Source organism: Nannospalax galili, unplaced genomic scaffold (genome assembly GCF_000622305.1).
Source record: "Nannospalax galili isolate Female #2095 unplaced genomic scaffold, S.galili_v1.0 scaffold311, whole genome shotgun sequence".
Taxonomy (NCBI): Eukaryota; Metazoa; Chordata; class Mammalia; order Rodentia; family Spalacidae; genus Nannospalax; species Nannospalax galili.
Genome location: NW_008330298.1, coordinates 4,632,305 through 4,646,534, shown reverse-complemented (window position 1 = coordinate 4,646,534; position 14,230 = coordinate 4,632,305).

Sequence of the window (14,230 nt, the reverse complement as noted above, 5' to 3'; positions counted from 1 at the left end):
CTATAGTTTTCTTTTTTGGTTGTATCTTTACCAGGCTTTGGTATGAGAGTGATGCTGGCTTCATAGAAGGAATTTGGAAGTTTTCCCTCCATTTCTATTTTTTTGAATAAATTAAGTAGTATTGGATGCAGATCTTTAAATGTCTGATAGAAATCTGCTGTAAATCCATCTGGTCCTGGGCGTTTTTTAGTCAGGAGATTTTCTATTACTGTTTCAATTTCTTTTTGTGTTATGGGTCTGTTTAAGCTGTTAATCTCTTCTTGGTTTAATTTTGGTGGTTCCCATGCTTTTAGGTCCCCGTCCATTTCTTTTAGGTTTTTAAATTTAGTAGCATATAGGTTTTTAAAGTATTCCCTTATAATGTTCTGTATCTTTCTGGTGCCAGTTGTGATGTTTCTCCTTTTGTCTCTGATTTTGTTGATTAGAAGGTGCTCTTTCTTTCTTTTGGTTAAGTGGGCTAGCAGTCTATCAATCCTGTTTATCTTTACAAAGAACCAGCTCTTGGAATTGTTAATTCTTTGTATTGTTTTCTTTGTTTCAATATCATTAATTTCTGCCCTGATTTCTGTTATTTCTTCTTGTCTGCTGGGTTTGGGTTTTGTTTGCTGTTGCTTTTCAAGTGTGTTGAGTTGCAATGTTAATTCATTTATTTGTGTTCTTTCTAGTTTTTTTATGTAGGCACTTAGAGCTATAAACTTACCTCTAAGGACCACTTTCAGCATGTCCCCGAGGTTTTGTCATGTTGCTTTGTCCTTTTCATTTAATTCCAGGCATACTTTCATTTCTTTCTTAATTTCTCTTTTGACCCATTCATCATTCAGGAGTGTATTGTTTAATCTCCATGTGTTCATGTGGTGATTACGGCTTTTTCAGGTATTGATTGTAAACTTTATTGCATTGTGGTCTGATAGAATGCATGGAATTATTTGAATCTTTTTGCATTTGTTGAGGTTTGTTTTGTGCCCCAGTATATGGTCGATTTTGGAGAGGGTTCCATGGGGTGCTGAGTAGAAAGTATGTCCTTTGGTGCTTGGGTAGAATACCTGGTAGATGTCTGTTAATTCCATTTGATATATGGTATTGTTTAATTCAGATGTCTCTTGTTAACTCTCTGCCGTGTTGACCTATCTAATGGAGACAGTGGGGGTACTGAAGTCCCCTACTATTAATGAGTTGGGATTAATATGGGTCTTAAAGTCCTGCAATAATGTTTTTATGAAGTTGGGTGCACCAGAGTTTGGTGACTATATGTTCATGATTGTAATATCTTCTTGATTTATTGTTTCTTTGATCAGAATGAAGTTGCCCCTTTTATCTCTTCTGTTTAGCTTTAGTTTAAAATCTTGTGAGTGCACTGATGGAAAGGTGATGCAAATCAGATGATGTTGGTGAATATAACAGCAGTTCAGCAAAGCAGAGCCCGAAGCTTGCAATCTGTAGGTTGGGTACTCAGCTAGGCCTGGATCAGGTTGCTGGACAAGACCTCTACTTCCTCAGGTGGGTAATGGCAGCTGGGGGAATCCGAAGTCTGAAGGCTGCTGAGATGCTTTGTCCCTCCCTTGGTTTACCCAGTGTGCTCTCTTCTGAGTTTAAACTCAGGTCCTCATGCACTCTGATCTGCTGGGCCAGCACTCTAGCCACCAAGAGTTGACTGGTTTGTTTTTGTTTCTGTTTCTATGTATGATGGGAATGGAATCCATGCCCTCGAATATTCTAGGCAGTCATGCACCCTGAATTATACTTTAAGCATAAGTAAACAATGTTAAAATGGGTTCTATGACTCCTACAATCTCACTGATTAGCCTGAGGATTTAGCTTAGTAATAAAATTCTTTTCTAGCAAGGACTTGGGCTCAAGCCACAGTATCTACAAAAGAGTCCTTAATAAAATCTCACCAGCATGTAAAGCTACATGACGTATTTTTCAGTTATAATCCTGTTTAGTATACTAAAGCCTTTTTTATGTGTCTGATGTTAGGAGAGCTACTTTCAGGAGAAATAAGAGGATGTCAGTGCTCTGCGGTACTCTACCTGGTGCCCAGAGCACCTTTCCCTAAAGAGTTTGGAGCTGCCCTTGAGTGCCATCCTTGTCCTGAAGCCAGATGCGGATGGATTCTTCTTGTGCCACCAACACCCTGGCTATCCAAGCTGGTCATGTCAAACTTTTCTTCTCAGCACTTATTTCAGCAATGAAGAGGTAAATTCTCAGTATACTTGCTCCGTTGCCTTTGTGATTACTAAAACATAAAGGCAAATATTTTAAGAAACTAAGAAATTCCAGAAATGCCATTTAAACAAATTGATGAAGGGGTCTGGTGTCATGAGGTGACATCAGTGAGCTGTACTCAGTATTCCCTCCGTAGGAATACTGAAGGAGATTCCCAAGTGCCATGCTGGTTCATACCAACTCATACATTCTCCATTGTTCCCTCATCATGCTGTTGTCAACCCACACTGTCTCTGTGGGAACAGACTTTCTGATAAGCATCAAGAGGGCAAGTCCCTGTGAGAGGAGAGTGAGTTACCAGACATGGCTATTCCTGCCCACAATCAAGCTTCCAGTCGAACCCTGGATTCTATTGGAAACTTTCTCACAGCCTTCTCCTAGGGTTTATGAGAAAGAGTAAAGGGGAGTTTATGTGTACAGCCCATACTTCTTATAGAGCACATGGAGAACTAGGAGCCAAGCTAGCCAGAATTGCTGCTGCTTCAAAGGAAATAATATACTCAATCCATCCAGGCAAGAGGAGGCTTCTCTCTCTTATTTCCTTGATTCCAACACAGGAAACATATTGTCCCACCCTCCTCAGGTCTGAGACCCTAACTGAGCAGTCGTCCATATGTATTTTTCTGTCTATCTTGGAAAGCACTAGTTACTGGTGATTAATCATTTAACAGGACTTTGCTTCAGAGCAGTTGTGAGCAAGGAAAAGAGGAAGGACCCCTGGGTAAAGTTCTAAAAAAATCAATGGCTGAGTAGAGGAGCCATATTTCTGCTTCCTTCAGTGTCATTTTCTTTGTGTTAAACTGCAGGCATCTAAATGAATAAAATTCATATTGGTGGGATTAAGAGGACTGGCCTACTGCTGCAACCCCACACTCACTGTACAAACCTTCCCCATTATCCTGTCTTCATGCTCTTGCAAATCTTGCTCTACCTTCTATCTATATGAATTTGAGATATTGGGTTCTCATGAAGATGGAATTATATACTATTTTTATTTTTGTTTCTGTTTTATCTTTATTAACATAATGCTAAATTCTTTTGGGAGGAAGTCCTTAACACTAAATCTTTTAACAATGAATGATATATTCAATATATATTCCACATTTTCGTCCATTAGTCCACTAGGACACGTGGTTGCTTCAACTCTCTTGTTGTGAGTTTTTAGATTGCTTTACCCCTTTTTCTCTATTTTTGATAGTTTTATATCTATAATAGCATATTGTGGTTATAGTCACCCTCAATACCCTCTGTTACCCACCCCTTTCCATTCTCTCTGAACCCCTACTTCCTACTAGACCACACTGACTACAAATGAAATTTCCTCATCCAGTCACCATTAACAGTCCCTAGTTGCTTTGCAAATAATCCTGCTGTGATTTATATATGTGCATCCATCTGTTGAGGCCTCTTCTTTCAGTTCTTTTGAGCATATATCCAAAGTGCAATGAATGAGCTGGACTAGATTTCATGTTGAATTTGGGGAGAACTGTCATGCGGTTTCCACAGCAGCTGCACCACTTCATAAGCACCATTAATACACAGGATTCTACTCTCTCTACACACACATCATATATAGATATAGTCTTTTTGTGAATAATAACCATCCTAAATGTGCCAAACTATTAGCTGAGGTTTTGAATAACTGATATTTGAAATAAATATAATTTTGCCTTCTATAATGGTATGAACAAAACAGAACTTCATTCTCTGTCCTAGAAAGGATTCAGTCAGGTGGACGCACGGTATTTACTTTGATGTCTTCTGCCTTGCACACTTGAGGGACCATAGTCCTCAGTGCACGCAAGGTTGAGAACAAACCTATAGTTAGAGAAATTTCGGGCAGGAATGGAAGGCAGAGAGCAGCGCTTGAATGGGATCTTGGTTTATAATGAACATGATCAGAACAGAACACAGGTTGATTTAAAGATTTTCGTGTGCTGAAGTGCTTTCAACTACATTCTGTACTGTAGAATGAAGGTGGTTTAAAATTGCCTTCTCAAGCAGAGTTTGAACAACTGTAACTTGAGCTTTGTTGGCCTGATTTAGACAGCTGGCATACTTCTCCATGCAATGTGTTTCAATTGAAATTCAAAGGTTTTATATAAACTTGCTGATTTGGAGCTTAGCTTTAAAAATGGAAATATCTGGCCATAATGACCCAGTGTTCACATCCAGGAACTCTGACCTGCCCGTGAGTATTGGCTGACCCCTGGAAAAGAGCTGTGTTTTTCCTTGTGTGCCACAGCCTCCACTCTGCTTGCATCGCTCATTTTGTTACATGCCTGACTATGGCACTATTGGAATGTTTATCATTAAACTTCTTTAAAGATGCCAATTGTCAGATAGATCAAATCAGAAAGAATCACGGGGTGAAGCCCATGTCCATTTCACCCACTTTCTACAATTGTTCATAAACACAAATGATTCTGTAATTATTTTATAAACATGTAAAAGACAAACATGTCACCTTCTGATTTTGTGTGACATGATCTGTACCATGCTTTAGAAGGTCTGCCTGTTTAACACCTGTTTTGCAGGTCCAGTGATAAGCTAGTTTCAGTCATGGTCATCCATTTTTCAGGCTGCTTTCTATGAGGGAGGCCATACATGCCTTGCTTTTGTAGGTGTGGATGAAATGAAATAGGTAATGTACATCTCAAGGTTGCATGTGGGCATCTGACATACACCTGTTTCCCTGGAATTTATTATGTGCTATGTAGAAGCATGCTTCTTTTAGGAATGCCCTCTACTCAACAGTAAGCTGAAGGAGATCACAGAGATGAAGTTCAAGTGAAAAAACTTTCAAAAATATTTTTTGGAAAAACAAAGTGGGTAGTCAGACGGCATTGTGAACAGAATGCATAAAAGCAGAAAGTCTACTGAAAAACACACATACAATATCTATATATGAGTGCATGTGTATAGCTGAGGTTATATAACAAGAAACAATGCTAGACAAGAGAAAACTCTCTTCCAGTTGTTGGTCAGGGTAGTTCAAGAAACTCTAGAAATAACACAGGCTATTTACCACAGCCCTTGATTACCTCCCAGATCTTGAAGGTAAGACCCTCTGCTAAAGACAGGACATACTTGGACACAAGACTTGGAACAATGGAGTTGGAACTGAGCTTGAAGTCTCCTCTCTGAAGACTAGCCCTCATAGTTTTAGAAGATACTATGCAAACTCTTAAGAGACAAAATAAATCAGTGGCCCAATCCCAGCTTTAAAGACTAATAACCACAACAATGACCAGCATAGCAAACTATAGCTATACAGTAGTGGCGCTTTTATCTTGTCAATGGGAGGGAACTTATGTGTGGCCCTGTAAATAGCCAAATACACATTCCTGGAGAGGTCCTAGATTCTAGAGAAAAACCTGTCTCTCACATCCCTAGACAAAAGTAATATTGTCCTGTATGCTAAATTTGTATCCTTATATTTATAGACAAGTATATTGGTTACCGTTCATAAAAGAAGCCACTTTTTGCAACAGATGGAAACCATTCCAGAGTTCTACAACTGGTCATACACAGAGAATAAGTGTCTGTGAGATGCCCAGTCCCAAGTGACACATCTACAATGGGACCTCTATATCTAAGGTTCACAGAACATAGTAGAACAGGAGATAGAGAAAATACTAGTGATTTTTAGTAACAGAGGATAGTGAACACAGACACAGCTGGCCAAGGTGTAGAGAATGAGAGACTGCAGAGTATATGTCCTTGGATAGGACTCCTGTATTAAACCGGACCCACCCAAGCCTCAGGGACCACTGACGAAGAGAGGGCAGAAAGATTGTAAGAGCCACAGGTGGTGGATGACCACAAGGAAACAGAGTCTTCCAGGCTTTTGGAAAATTGCTCATATGAACTTGCAACAATGGTTGCAAACAAAAAGACCCATGCTGACTCAATCAGACAAAATCTCAGCCTAGAACTGCGGCAACGGGCAGGAGGTCCCAAACTTATCCTAGGAACTATTGTGACATCTGGGCACATAAACTTGATTAGATAGACCTTAATACATGTTACAGAACACATGCAATTCAGTGCATAGGCTATGGGGAGTACAGATAGTTTAGGGGGGTTAAATTAATCATATTTAGAATGATTAAGATGTGTTCTACGAAATGCACAAAAACTCAGTATAAATATACATTAAAATCCATTTAAAATGCAAAAAAAAAATCCAGAAGAACCTGAACCTTCTTTTGCATAACATTTTCTTCCAGTCCTCAGTTTTTAAGACCCTGTATTCAATAAAATCTGTTCTCACAAGCCCATTGTCAGCCCTAACTTTCCCTGTTTGGTTCAATTATCTTGCTGCCCAGGAGGCATTAAGTACATGCTAAAGTTTGAGGCTTTTAGGTCACTACACTTTTTATATCCCTAAGTTGGCCTTGGTTCAGGAAGGGTAGGAAATGGGCCCAGGAGTAGGGAATGTAGTCTGAGCACAGCTACTGCCCCCTGGCACTAGGTGCCTCATTGAGCCTGGTGTTTAACCCATAATCACATTAAAGATTCGGAATACTTGGGAAAATGCTGACTGTCCCTTGGCTGCCTAAGCTAATGGCAGCTTCCACCTTTGAATCTCAAAAGGTACAGGAATTCCTGCATCAGTCTTGTCTCTCCCTCCTCCTTTTCCTCTTCCTCCTGCTGCTGTTGTTCTTGCTGTTTCTGGGGCCTCTGCTTCTGCCTGAAGTGTGAACAGTATTTTCCAGCACTACTGATCCTCATATAATCACCAAGTTCTCAGGATGTGCTTCACATCTAGAATGGATTAAAGGCAGAGAGAGAGAGACAGAGACAGAGACAGAGACAGAGAGACATAGAGAGACAGAGAGAAACAGAGAGACAGAAACAGAGAGAGAGAGAGAGAGAGAGAGAGAGAGAGAGAGAAAGAGAGGAGAGGGAGAGAGGAGAGAGAAAAAGCAATCAATTGTAGATGCCTGGATATATAGGAAAATGCCAGGTGTTCAAAACTCAGAGCCCCAACTATAGAAAAGAATACTCAGTGTCCCCAGAAAAGGCTGTTTCCCGGAGTTCAGTGGAGTACCTGTGGCAGTCTTGAATATGTCCAGGAAGTTCTGCGCTGGCTTTCTTACATGCAGACTATGGTATCCGGTATCAGTGACTTCACTTGGGCTGAGGCTCTGTGCTATGAGTATGATTGTAAAGGTGTGTAACTGAGCAGACTCTGGCCTATGGTCCACAGCAGTGTTTAGTCTGGACTGGACATGCAGCTAGCAGCAGGGTGAGATCTTCTTGAGGCCTTATTGAAGGCAGTTGGCTTTGGGCATTTGCAGTTATTTGAAGTCATCCCTATGCCCTGACAGGTGATCTAGGAGTCATATTCTAGTGCCAAGACTGCAGTATGGTTAAGTTACTCAGATGTACTATCAAAGAAAGCAAAAGCATCTGTTGAGAGAGTACAAAGACCAAGATTTGTAATGATGACTACAAATGCAGCTCTTTGGAGTGCTTATGTGGAGCCTTGGCCAGTGCTTAGCACATCCAATAAGGCCCACGCTACACAGACTCTGGGGTATTCAATAGCACATTGTCATGGTTGCTTCTTTTTGTCCACTTGACATACCTGAAAAGGGAGGGCCTCAGTTGGGGAACTGCATCTGTCTGACTGGCCTGTGGGTATGTCTGTGAAACATTTTCTTGATTGTTGAGTGATGTGAAAAGGTATGAGTGATGCCGCCCCTGCACAGATGGCCCTAGGTTATATAAGGAAGCAGGCTGAGCAAAGGTCTGAGGAACAAGTCAGTATGTAGCATTCCTCCATGGACTTTGCTTCAGTTCCCGCCTCCAGGTTCCTGCCAAGAGTTCCTTCCTGACTTCCCTCAAAGATGGACTGGCACTTAGCAGTATAAGGCACAATAATCCCTTCCCTCCATAAGTTGTTTTTGGTCAGAGTGCTTTATCACAATAGAGAAGCAAACTGGAATACACATGAACCTGGTTGCCAATTCTCTCCAGAAACTCAGCCTGTTCCCTGGTTTGGCTCTTGCTGGAGACCTAGGTGAGCTTCCACTTTTACTCTGCCTCCTTCTACAATGCTGCTCCATGTGATAGCATTCCCAGAAAGCATGGCAGGAAAAGTAACTCTAACCAAATGACAGAAATTTTTTAGGCCTATAACACTTCATTATCAGATAAATGAAGATGATGATGTTATAGTCATTTCCTTGTATGAAGTGCCCCCTTCTGAGCCCAACTCATGGAAAAACAAGTGTAATCTGGTGCATTACAGAGTTGTGCTGGATAGCTTCTGTTGTCAGCTTGAAACTCCTGGTTATAAGGCACCTCAACTGAGGAATTATCTCCATTGGACTGGCCTGTAGCCATGTCTATTTGGCATTTCCTTGATTGTTGAGTGATATGAGAGGGCCTAGCCTACTGCAGGCAGTGCCACCCATGGGCAGGTGATCCTGTATTGTATAAGAAAGCAGAATGAGCACGGGTCATGATAGCAAGCCATTAACCAGCGTTCCTCGATAGTTTGTGAATCAGTTCTTGCCTCCAGGTTCCTGCCCTGAGTTTCTACCTTGGCCTCCCTCAGTGATAAACTGTGATCCAGGAGATGTAAGATAAAACAAATGATTTCTTGCCCAAGTTGGAGTTGGTGTATGTTTTTATCACAGCAATAGAAAATAACTAAAACAAGGGCCAAAATCAAATTCCCATCATTCAGTTTCTCTGAGTGCTTAGTGCAGGATGATCCTAGGAGGCAAGAGCAGGGAAACAACAGGCTAATGCAGATATATCTGAGGATGAAGATGGTGATTATGAGTTCTTAAGCATTCTAGAGAAAAGAAACCGTGTTGGGATGTGCTTTGGAAGGGAGGTAATCAGGATTTTCTGATATACCAAATTTGTGGAATTGAAATCAAATAATGACACACATTGTGGATTTAACATATTGAACCCTAGTTATACCATGTTCTATGCCACTAATGTCATCTTCAATTCATGGATAAAGAAGCCAGGCGTCAGGCACATTCATTGAGGTACCCAGGATACATGCAGCTGAAGCTTTGGACCCGGCTTCAAAACTACAACCTCCAAATTGTGCTCATTCTTTCTGTGCTTCACAATATCCTGGCCTTCTCATTTTCTTGTTTCTCTTACGTTTATTCCCATTTTCATTTTTATGCATGTTTTAAATTATATTATAATACAATTACTATTATATAATTATTTTAAACTATATTATTATAATACAATTTCCCCTACTCCGAATTTTGTAGAAAACAATTTACAATATACAAGATTTTCAAATGCAACAATATTCATCAAAGAGGATACACGTATGAATAATTTACAGGCCATTATGAAGCTTTCACTTAAAAATACCTTTAAATAATTAAACTTTCAACCAGTCCTTGCAGCTTAAAAAATATGATGAGAAATGTAAATTTTAATAAAATATCAAGACAATGATTGAGTACTGGTTTATTGACTACATTTTATTTTTATTCTTTTAAATTTGTTCTATAGAATTTTATTTCATACAGAACATTACAATCAATCTTAATCATCTTTATACCCCCTGTCTCCACTGGCACCCTCCCATAGCACCCCCACTGGAATCTACACATTCTGTCATTTGTGTTAAGGCCTATTGTGTCAAGTTATTGTCCCCAGATGTTCCTCAGTGAAAGTTCATCTACTGAGGTCTATTCAGGTTATCTAGAGTCCCTCGCCTTAGAAAGATCAGGTCTTCCTCACCCAGCAGCAGTCAGTTGCCAATATTTCTTCAGCTAAGAGCAGTGTCTGCTGTCTATTTCCCCAGTTCTATCTATGCTGGGTTTTTGTCTGCTTGAGTTTGTATGGGACTTGGGTATGCCAACACCATTGCTGTAGAATCAGCTACATTTTAAAATGCTTAATAATCTGTACATGAGTACACATTAGATAAAAGTCTGAAAAGTCCTAATAAAACACAGCAGTACCCTAATCTGATGGATATGCCTTCTGATGATGATTTCTACTGTGTAATTAAGGTAATCATTTCCTACATGGTATAGGTGAATTTTTTAACAGAGAGTTCACAAAAGATAAAATGCAAATGGATGGAAAATATTTTTAAAAGTGTTCAACATCTGAAGCCATCAGGATATGCAAATTAAACCTGTCTGAGATTTCATATTACCCAAGGCTGGAAGCTACGATGAAGAAATGACGACAACAAGTTCTGCCATGAGCAGTGAATACCTATTCACTGCTGGTGGGGATTTACACTGTTGCAGCCACTATGGAAATCAGTGTGGGGATTCCTCAGAAAACTAGACCTACCACATGATCCAGCTATAGCACTATTCAACATATACCCAAAGGAGTCCATATCCTACTGCAAAGACTCTTGATTATCTGTGTTCATTGCTGCTTTATTCACAGTAGCCAGAAAATGGAAACAGCCTAGATGCCCATCAAATGATGGATGATAATGAAAATGTGGTGCATTTGCACAGTTGAATCTCATTCAGCTGTGATTAAATTATGAAATTATTAAGAAAATGGATACAGCTAGAAACAATTATCCTGCATCTGATGACCCAGACCAAGAAAGACAAATGTTACATGTTTTCTGTCATTTGTGGATTAAGCTTTGAATCTTTAGATATGTATGTTCCATTTGGAATACTCATAAAGGTCAGGAAATCAGTAAATGAAATTAGTATAGGGAGGCTTTCCAGGGAGTGCTAATTGAACACAGCAGTACAAAGGGAAAGGGGGGATAATGGAATAGGAAGGGTTAAATGGAATGGAGGATGGGATGACAGGGCAGTGCAGGGAATGTGAAGAGGGATAACTAAACACTAAAGACACTTTGAAAAAGTCATATGGAAACCTACTGTAGAAGCTTCCTAAAATAAATACATATACATATATGAAAGGAATTTCAATGGAGTTACCCTATATGACAACAGTGTTCCCACTAGATGTCACAGACTAACACATAAAAAGACTCGTGCCAGGAATGGGTTACCTTTTTGAAGTTGTTGGCCAATGAGGTCTCATAGATTCCCAAACATAAAACATTGCCATTTCTCTTGATTATTCCCCAGAATTTGATGGTGAGGCCCTGTTGCTAAAGACACTGAGAATGGAGAAATCAAGCTGTTAGTGACCCAGAAGCTTCATCCCTACTAGCTTGCTTTTATAGTTCTGTGGTCAATCAATCGTCAGTCTCTTTTTTAAAAAATTTTGTGTGTATGAGTGTATTGCCTGCATGTGTGTAAGTGTACCCATGTAATGCAGTGCCCTCAGAAGCCAGAAGAGGCTGTCATATTCCTCTGGAAGTGGAGGTACAGATAATTGTTAGCTGTTCTGTGGGTGCTGGGGAGCGAACCCAGGTCCTCTGAAGACCAGTCTGTACTTTTAACTGATGAGCAATCTCTAGCTCCTCAACCATCAGTCTTACCCTACTGTGAACACTGGGAGGTACCATAACAACCAGCATTGTAGGACAGGCCCACACAAATGTGAATGTCCTGGGGGAAACCAAACATCTTCTGATTGGACCCATGCCACAAGATATCCATTATCAGGGACAAGAACTCATGTCTAGGTGAGTCATAGGTGCTAGAGGAGAACCTATTACTATTATTCTGCCAAGTGGACATAACATTATACCAACTCCTAATGACTTATGGTTATGCCTATAGATTAGTACACATCCCAAATCTCATGAGAAAACATTCTTTTTGCAGTATGAGCCAGTTAGCAGAGAGATCCACATCTGGAGAAGGTGCAAAAAATAAGTGTCAAATAATGTCCCTCAATGGGACACCTGTATCACACCCATTCCTCCCAAGACTCAGGGATCATCTTGGAAGAGTAGATAGAAAGATTGTAAGAGCCAAAGGCTCTCGATGACTACAAGGAAAAAGTATTTTCAAGACAGAATGAGGTAATTGCACATATGAACTTATAGTGGTTGTGATAGCATTCATGGGTCCTGCAAAAGCTCAGGCCAGACAAAAACCCAACATGGAAAGTGAAGTGAACGTGAAATCCCATCCTTAGCTGAGGAGCTATTGGTAACTGATAGCTGCTGGGAGAAGGAGACTGTGTTTTTTAAAAGGTGTAGCCTCTTGTAGGGCCACCATGCTTCTGTAGATGGTCACACACTCAAGAGTTTATGGGCAGCACAAATTGGACTCAATAGCTTAAAAATAAAATCAGGGCAAAAAGTTGAGTGGGTAGGAAAGAGAATGAATCTCGGAGGAGTTGAGAACTGAAGGTGAATGCCATCAAAATACATTTTATGAAATACTCAAATAATTAATACAAAGAAAAACAAATAAATAAATATATATAAACAAATAAATAAATATATAAATAAATAAGCACTATGGTTACCATTGAAGCCCAAGCAACTTACTCACCAGAAAGTATGTGCTGTGGCAGGCAGCCTGTTCACCTGCTCTGATATATACAAAACCCAAACCAAGCTTGGTTCAGATGAAACTGTGGTCTCACAACTACATGGACTAGTTAGGGAGGAGGTGGATTTTGCAAGATTATTAAGGGAAGGAAAAGATGTCCTGAGAATTCATTATTTTATGCATGGGCACAGTTTAAATATTTGGTACTGTCTTAGTACAAAACAGTAAATGGAATGTTTATCTTTCAACACCTGTTCATTTCCAGGAATAGAAAACCACATTTCTCCAATGTTTAAGAGTTGCATTATTCCCCTTCCATGGTGCCTGAGGGGAGAAGAGTTTTTTGTGTGGCTGAGACACTAACGTCCCCCTCCCCACCATGTCCCACCCGATGCCAGAGAATACCATACTTTAAACACAGAGACACTAAAGCGAGTAGACACTACTTTTCAATTTCTTTCTTTTTGCATTACCAGAATTTAATCTGTTCATTGCAACTGAAAAAGAAAACTTTCAATGGGAACAAACTGTTCACCTGGCATGTCCATCTGTCTTAGGAAGGCTGACCTCTGCTATCATTCAATATTACATCTCTCTAGTTTCCAAACTGGGATATTAAAAAATCCCAATCACTATCCTTTATTATGGAAGTAACCAAGGACATTGTAAAATATTAACTATGGCCTCTGATTTTTTTTCTTTTCTCTTAATTTTCCTTTGGCAGCAGACACGGTTTTGTGATTGCTCTGTGGCACAGGCACAGCTGAGTATCTGCAGGATTGAGGTGAGAAGGCAGTCTGCACAGCGAGAAGTCCTAGTCCCTAACCAAAGGCAGCAGTGTGTTACCTTACTATGAACAGCTGACCTCTGGAACACATCAAACAGTGTACAAATTACAGGAGGAAAAAAATCCATGGCATTACAGAGGAAGACTATAAATATTAACATATTTTTTTAAATCCACCAGTATTTGGGATTGCTTTGCCAACAGATAAAAACCAACAGTGTTCTCCATTTCATTATTAAAATACACAGTTTCATACAGAAAAATTCATTTTTAATACAATTGACACTAAGATGCACATGCGTTTCTAGTCTCTATATATCTGATTATTACTGTTGCGGGTGTCTGAGCTCCTTGGCATCTGAGCATGGATATAAAGTCATCAGGTAGATTTCAGTGGTAATGTTTTTCACATCTACTAATTATTAAGGAGCAAACTTAATACTTTGAAGAATTATTATACTTTAAAAAAATTTTTTTTAATTTAAATTTTTTTTACACCCACTTCCCAGAGAGCACCCTCCCATAGCCTTCCTCCCCCCACTAGAGCCCTTATACTCTGATATCCCTGCTACTGTCTGCTGTGTTGTTGGCACCCCCAGCCATTCCCCACTACTTGCCCTTCTGGTGAATCTAGTCAGCCTATCTAGAGGTCTTTGTTTTAGGAGGGTCAGCTGTTCCTCATCTAGCGGCAATCAATTGTGAATATTGTTTTGGATAAGATTGGGGTCTGCTGTTCATTTTGCCAGTTCTATGCTGGGTTACTGTCTGGGAATCCCTTTGGCCACCCTGGCCAACAACTCAAAAGAAGGTATCA